The sequence below is a fragment of the Medicago sativa genome, chromosome 4 (genome assembly GCF_051527215.1).
Source record: "Medicago sativa cultivar Bolivia chromosome 4, Bolivia_mono, whole genome shotgun sequence".
Classification (NCBI taxonomy): domain Eukaryota; kingdom Viridiplantae; phylum Streptophyta; class Magnoliopsida; order Fabales; family Fabaceae; genus Medicago; species Medicago sativa.
Genome location: NC_140752.1, coordinates 59,796,882 through 59,805,406, shown reverse-complemented (window position 1 = coordinate 59,805,406; position 8,525 = coordinate 59,796,882). Strand labels below are relative to the sequence as shown.

Here is an 8,525-nt window from a genome sequence, read left to right as displayed (position 1 = left end):
GTAGCAAAAGCATCAGCCATCTGGTTTTCATCCCGAGGGATATGGTGTAGCTCAACCTTCGTAAAATATGTCAACATACGTCTTGCATAGTCACGGTAAGGGATCAGCTCCTCATGATGAGTCTCCCATTCACCTTTTATCTGATTAATAACAAGTGCAGAATCTTCATAGATGTCAAGGTGCTTAATCCTCATATCAATGGCTTCTTCAATGCCCAAGATGCATGCTTCATATTCAGCCATGTTATTCGTGCATTCGAAAGTTATTCGTGCAGTGAAAGGAATGTGGTGCCCCTGTGGAGTTACAATAATGGCCCCAATCCCTTTACCATAAGCATTGACAGCACCATCAAATACCAATCCCATTTGCTATTGGGATCCGGCCCTTCGTTGATCAGTGGTTCTTCACAGTCTTTTGCTTTTAGATACATAATCTCTTCATTAGGGAACTCAAACTTAATTGGTTGGTAATCATCGAGAGGTTGACAAGCAAGATGCTCAGCAATGATACTTCCTTTGATTGCTTTTTGAGCTTTATACACAATGTCATATTCAGACAACAACATTTGCCAACGTGCAATCTTTCCAGTAACAGCAGGCTTTTCAAAGATGTACTTGATTGGATCCATTCGGGATATCAACCAAGTTGTATGGTTCACCATATAATGACGCAGGCGTTTGGCAGCCCAAGCTAAAGCACAACAAGTCTTTTCAAGCATTGTATACCGAGTCTCACAGTCGGTGAATTTCTTTCTTAGATAATAGATAACATGTTCTTTCTTTCCAGTCTCGTCTTGTTGATCGAGAACACAACCCACAGACTCATCTAACACTGACAGGTACATAATCAAAGGCCTTCCTTCCACTGGCGGGACAAGGATAGGTGGTTCCAACAAGTATTCTTTAATGCTATCAAAAGCCTCCTGGCATTCATCATTCCCTACAACAGGCCGATTCTTTCTGAGCAATTTGAAAATTGGTCCACAGGTAGTAGTCATGTGAGATATAATTCTTGAAATATAATTCAGGCGTCCGAGGAAACCTCTGACTTGCTTTTCAGTTTGAGGGGCCGGCATCTCTCTGATGGCTCGGACTTTGTCAGGATCAACTTCAATGCCTCTTTGACTGACAATGAAGCCATGCAACTTTCAAAATCTTACACCAAATGTGCACTTGTTAGGATTCAACCGCAGCTTGTACTTTCTCAATCTTTCAAACATCTTTTTCAAATACACAACATGCTGCTCTTCATCACTTGATTTGACAATCATGTCATCAACATATACTTCAATCTCTTTGTGAATCATATCATAAAACAGAGTAGTCATACCTCTTTGATACGTTGCACCCGCATTTATCAAGCCGAACGACATCACTTTATAACAGAATGTTCCCCACGGAGTAATGAAAGAAGTTTTTTCTCTATCTTCAGGTGACATTCGTATCTGGTTATAGCCAGAGAAACCATCCATGAAGGAGAACACTTTGGATTGAGCAGTACTGTCAACGAGTACATCAATATGGGGCAATGGGAAGTTATCTTTCAGACTGGCTTTATTCAAATCTTTATAATCAACACACATTCGAACTTTCCCATCTTTCTTTGGTACTGGTACAATGTTGGCAATCCACTCAGGATATTCAGTTGTCATGAGGAAACCCGCATCAATTTGCTTTTGCACCTCAGCCTTAATCTTAAGAGCCATGTCTGGACGAGATCTTCTCAATTTCTGTTTGACGGGAGGGCATTCGGGTCTTGTCGGTATCCGATGCTCCACAATCTTGGGATCTAGACCCGGCATATCTTCATAGGACCATGCAATGACATCTGGATAATCATGGAGAAGCTGAGTAATCTTCTTTTTCACCTCTGGCTCAAGTGCAGCACCAATTTTGATCTCTCGCTTGTTCTCTTCAGTACCCAGGTTGACAAGCTCAATCTCTTCCTGGTGGGGCTGAATGGTTCTTCTTTCTTGCTCAAGATGTCGAGTGATCTCATACGGTATCTCATCATCATCCTCCTCATCTTCGGCTTCATATACAGGGAATTCAAAATTTGGAGGAACCATAGGGTCACTGTGTTCAACGGTTTTATTATGGTTCAATCTGCATAATATGATTGGGATGATTTTAGAAAAATGTTTTTCATGCAGATTTTTGAAATTAATAAGAAAATACAGATGTTTTCGTTCTTTCTGGCATTACCATTATTTCCAAGAAAAAGGCACTAAAAAAGTACAAAAACAAAGAGTCGCGGGAAAGACGACAACTTTTATTGATAACGGCAATGCCGAAATAAACATGCCCTTACAAAGACATCACTTTCGCCTTGGGCAGAGCGAAAGGATTGTTATTTTGAAAACAAAGAAAAGTATGAGCAACAAGACACATTACATGGAAGCATGCATGACTAAAGGAACATCAATGGCCTCCCAATTTCTCACGGTGCCTCCTGGTACGACAAACATAGGCACATAACTACTTTCAGCAGCATCCTCAGCAATAGCATTGATAAACCCAGCACTATAGAAAGTTCCTGTCGAAACGCCCGAGGTCGGGGAGAAGCCAAGGCCCTCTCTGCGCTTATTCTCCAAAACCTGTATCACTTTGCCCCAGCCAGCAGCTTGCCCTTCTTGAACTGCTTTCTGGGCGTCCTTCAATGAAGCCATAGTAGCACTACCGCTTCGGGGTTCCGCACCTTCAACAATCAAGCCTTGAAATGACGTCCCTTCAGCGGACCCTGCTTCAACACAAGAGAAAGATGACACTTGGCTAACCAGATACGCTTCTTCACCATGTACAGTGACAAGCTTACCATTCCTCACAAATTTGAGCTTTTGATGCAGAGTAAAAGTTACTGCCCCAACATCGTGAATCCACGGTCTTCCGAGGAGACAACTGTAAGAGACGTTGATGTCCATGACCTAGAAAGTGATCTGGAACGTCTCAGGACCAATGGTGATTGGCAGATCTACCTCTCCAAGAACATCCTTACGAGATCCGTCAAAAGCGTTAACCAAATAACTACTCCCCCTCAGAGAAATTCCATGATGACTCAACTGTCTCAGTGTTGACTCAGGCATTGCATTTAAGGACGATCCAGTGTCCACCAACACGTTGGATATCATGTCAGACTTGCAGTGCACTGAGATATGCAAAGCTAAGTTGTGGTATTTCCCTGCTTCAGGAAGTTCATTGTCACCAAACCACAAGTTATTACAAGCAGTAATGTTACCCACTATTCCATCGAACTGATCCACGGATACTTCATGATCAACATAGGCCTGTTCCAGCACTTTCATCAACACTTTCCTGTGAGCTTCTGAGCTCAGGAGCAAAGACAAGATGGATATTTTTGATGGAGTTTGCAGCAGCTGGTCTACAATCTTATAATCGCTCTTTTTGATGAGCCTCAGAATCTCGTCCAGATTAGACTCTTCAATAGACTGGCCCGATGGGATGACATTCTTGTCAACAGGAGGAGCAACCAGTGGAGTTACTGCGGCAGCAGGTGTAACAACCTTCTTCTGGAACAAGGGTGGACGGACCCTTCCACTTCTCAGAGTTGTAGTTTCTTCAGCAATGTTACCAACCGCAGCTGGGGATACAAGATGCACTTCTACCCCATTCTCAATCATAGTCGCATCATACTTGTAAGGGATTGCCTTAGAAGAGGCATAAGATACCGGGCCAGGTAGCCTGATCACCAAGGGTTCGTCCTTCCTTGTCTGAGGCACACTCCTAGCAGGGGAATCATGAAATACTGGCACAATCATGCAAACGTCACTGACAATCAAGTACTTATTGTCCATTAGACTCTGTATATCACCCTGCAAGGTACAACAACCCATGGGATTCTGAAGACACTCTGAACAGGAAACATGATCGTGATTAAACAAGGAACCTTGGCAAAGCTTGACATGTAGTGGCACCAAAGGAGTAGCAACATTACGGACATCCAAAGTGGGAGCCCCTCGAGGAACCCGAGATGTTTCAACTTTATCAAAAGCCTCAATCATGTTAACAGCTGCATGGTCTGGAAGTGGATTGTCAAGAACGTGTGGAACACTATTTTCAAAAGTCAATCGTCCTCTGTCTATTAGATCCTTTACAACGTACTTCAAAGTATAGCACCCTTCAACATCGTGGCCCTGAGCGCCCTGATGGAATTCGCATATGAGATCCTGTCGGAACCTGGGAGGCAATGGCGTAGGTGGAGGCTTGCCTGGTCTGGTGACGCAGTGTCCTTTGGCAAGTAGGGTTGGGAGCAGATCAGCATACCGTATTGGTATTGGTGGAAAATAAGGACTGGGCCGAGGACCCTGTTGTTGTGGCTGTTGCTGTTGAGGAGGAGGCTGCTGTTGTACCTGCTGGGCAATGGCATTAACGGGCACTGGTGGTTGACCCGGTGGCAGAGGATATTGCTGGTAGAATGGTGGGAAGAATGGATGTTGAGAGTACTGCATATATTGGTAGGGCAGAGGTAACTGAGCAGCATTAATAGGAGCGACAGCAGCTGTAGACTGGTTACCGGACACCATTCCTACTTCGGATTCATTCTTCTTATGGTGGCCATTACCATACTTCTTTGGCGCACTAGCTGAGGACTCACCTTTTTCAAGAACGATGATGCCTTCTCTGACAGCCTCCTCTAGACGAGTTCCCATAGTAACCATGTCGGAGAAATTATTTGGTGCAGAGACTATCATTCTTTCGACATATTCCGTCTTCAAAGTTTTCAGGAATGTCTGTGTCAGTTCCTCCTCATCAAGCCGAGGAGAAACACGGGCAGCTGCCCCTCTCCATCTCTGAGCATATTCACGGAAGGTTTCATCTGACTTTTGAGACAATGACTTAAGAGAATCTCTATTCGGCTTCAAACGGGTGTTAAACTCATAATGGCTTTCAAAAGCAGCAGTGAGTTCCTCAAAAGTATGTATATTGTCTTTGCTCAAACCAGTGTACCAGTCTGCCGCATCTTCCATCAAGCTATCCTGGAAGCAGTGGATCATCAGCGCATCATTATCTGCATAGTTGGCCATCTTCCGGACGTACCGAATGACATGGTTATGTGGACAAGAAGATCCATTGTATTTGTCAAAATCTGGCACTTTAAACTTCTTAGGAACCTCAAATCGAGATACCAGGCACAGATCACGAGCCTTAGCAGAGACACCGTTCCCACGGCTAGCTTTGACCTCGCGGAGCTCTCCAGCTAGCTCTCTTAACTGTTCTCTCATAGCCTCCATTATGGGGTCCTGTCCACGCGGAGTATCATCATCGATTACCTGTCGTACAGTGTGTACAACAGGATCGGTAACAACAGTAGTCACTTGAGGCATAGATGTAGAAGCAAAAGTTGTCACAGGAATCTGTCCTTGATTGGCAATACCAGAAATACCAGCCGCAGTATTAAGAGCATAGAAAGCTGAGAGTCCATAAGGGCGCCCATTGGGCATAACAAACCGAGCATCGGAAGCCACAGTGGATAGTGGGATTGATGGAATCCCTTCAGTAGAAGCTGGGACAGATGTGGCTGGTTGTTCTTGTGCAGCCATCAGAGTAGACATAGTGTCATGAGCCTTATCCAAGTCTTCTTTCATGGCAGCCAATTCGACACGGAGCTGAGCATTTTCTTCTTCAAAGTTAGCCATGTTTCTTCTCTTGTATAATCTTGTCTGATGAATTCTAGCTGGTTGGTAAACCTTACCAGCACGAGCCACCTTTCAGACTGTGGCGGAAAAACCAGGAGGTAATGAGCACGAGGGAAGTTTTTTGTGACCAATGAATGCATATGATGCATGACATGTATAAATGCATATGCAAAAAAGACTCTTTTTTGTGTTATCGAAGGGTTTTAGACAAATTAGAAATTTGTAAACATTACTAAACAACTGAAACATCATAACCAGACGACACAATCAAACATCACAAGGTCTTACAAGATAATTCCCTTTGAAATGCTAAGCCAAGGGATAGACTTTGAAATGTAAAACAACAATAACAACTGGAAACAACAACAGGAAGCAGTAACCCTCAAGCATAGGAAGTGGAAGGATCATCCTCAGACCCAGACTCAGACTCATAGCTGCAGTATCGGGCATAGAAGTCACGGGTCCCCCTAGCCCTCTTGGAATCTCTCATAAGCAACTTATCTTTTTCTTCAATCTCTTTTCTAGCCTTTGCCAACTCCTTCTTCAACGTCAAGACCTCATGAGTCTTCTGCTCATCTTTTCCATCCAAAGTCATGATCAAGTTCTCAGCCTCATAGTATCTAGTCTTCCACTGATGCTTCTCTCGGCTCTCCATAGCTAGATGCTCCTGATACATCTCCTGAGTAGGCGGTAGTAGAGGCAAAGGCATGGATGGAGTAGATGCAGACACATATCTCATGGCGGGGTAAGGCATGCCAATCTTTTCGGCCTGATTCATTACCCATTGAGTATAGGCCTCATGAGAAATACCGGACCTCACACCCATATGTTTCACATCTTTCTTTCGAATCTTGGACCAAGCCTCTATGAAATCTTCTCTTATCCCCGTAGGAGCGTTGGAGTAATGGAAGAAGTAAGGAGATGTAGCAAGATAGATGGGTTTCTCTTTCATCGGGAAACCAAATTGTCGCAAGGCAAGCTCCGGGTTATAGTTGATTCCACCTCGGGTACCAAGAAGAGGTACATTAAGAAACTTCCCACCACCGAAGATAATTTCATTGACTCTAGCAGCGGGAGTGAGCCAAACCACTTCATTAGGGGTGAGAGCCATAATCCACAGTGAAATAGTCCAATTCTCTGGATTATCATGGAAAGACTTCGGAAGGTGCGAAATAAACCACCTATATAGGAGAGGTACACAACAAAGAATGTATCCACGACCCTTGCCAGATTGATCGTGAATAGCATGGTAGGTGTCAGCTAGCAAAGTAGGAACCGGATTCTTTGAACGGAAGATCACAATAGCATTCATCTCCATGAAGTCGTCAAGATTTGGAAAGAGGATAAGCCCATAGATGAGTAGTGCGAGGATAGTCTCAAGAATGTCCTGACAAGTAGTTTTGAGGTTGGCTTTTCCAAGTAGATACTTCGAAGTGAACCCTCGGATGTGACCCTTAGTGACAAGATTCTTGGAAACATCGGAGGTCTTGAGATGGAGATCACGGGCAATATCCAAAGGAATAGGGGGATGCTCAAGACCCGTGAAAGGTGTCCCCTTGGCAATAGATAGATCCATCAAGCAAGAATAAGCCTCGAGTGTGGGAACCAACTGAAAGTTGGGAAAAGTGAAGCACCGATAGTCTTGATCATAAAACTGCACTAGAGTGTGTACAAGCTTCTCATCCACATTAGTCCGGAGAAGAGTAAGTAAGTTCTCGTAACGATGTCGGAAACCGGTCGGATCCTCGATCTTGAATGCCAAATCTCTAAAACTAGCCAAATCCACTTCCTTGAACTTGTAGGACTTAGTCTTCCCCATTCCTACAATGTTTACAAATTCAATTTGTCTAAGCCCTTCGATAAATGCATGGAAAAAAGTTTATGCATGTATGCATGTATGCATGATCACATTCAAGTACGGAGAAAACATGGTGGGTTGAGTTCAAAGTCAAGGAGTCACGGGTGGACACGGTGTCCGGTGAAACTAAGGCTTTGGGTAATAGTAATCGGGTTCTAAAAAGTTCCCAAGTCGCAACCTCTCTCACGTATATCATGGTGTCACGAGACAAACACTCGCTCCATGATTATCCGTAAGAAGGTCTAACTTGAGTGTAGTATCGCGTGACGACTAAAATTCGAGACAACACTCGGTTTAGCCTCCGCACTACATCCTAGAAAATGGCCATGGATGGATTCGGTTATCTACGGTTCATAGCGTCATAGAACAATTAGAAGTAAAGTGCCTAAACGCGACAACATGCGCCGACAACATCACCCCCAAAATGCCTCAGCTATGTGGGATTGATCGCATAATCCAATGCACGAGGCAACCCTCGGAATGAATTGTCGATTATATCCCCCCTAAATCCTAAGTTCACTCAGCCCGGGTGTAGGACTTTGGATATTCTCACCCCCACACGTTAGCAAGAATTTAAACATTTATTCACATAAGAAAGCAAGTAAAAAAAAGGAAGCAAGTAAAAAACAAAGCGCAAGCGTGAAAATAAAGACTAGGCGTAACTCTCGAATCTCCCCAGTGAAGTCGCCAGCTGTTTTATCTTGGTTTTTCGGGTGTCAAACATTGATTAAGTTTGAACCTTTTTAACCGTTGATATCTCATTTTTTCTTGGGAAGGGAAAAATTAGAAAAACCCTTGAGAATCGAGGTCCGGGAGTTGTTTTCGCTACGGGAAGGTGTTAGGCACCCATAACGACTATAGTATCCTATAGGAACCGTCTTTACTTTCTACGTGCGCGCTTTATTTTTAAATGCTATTTGAAAGTGTTATTTACACCTAAGGGTTTGCTAGGTTAAGAATTGGAGGGAGAAGAATGTGTTTGAATTTTTGTTTTATTGGACTTGGAGAAGTTTT

The 8,525-nt window shown here is 43.7% G+C and overlaps 1 pseudogene; it reads right to left on the bottom strand.

The window, feature by feature from the left end:
- Nucleotides 1-2,389: 2,389 nt before the first annotated feature.
- LOC146930320 (uncharacterized) lies at nt 2,390-5,653 on the bottom strand (annotated as a pseudogene).
- Nucleotides 5,654-8,525: the final 2,872 nt, after the last annotated feature.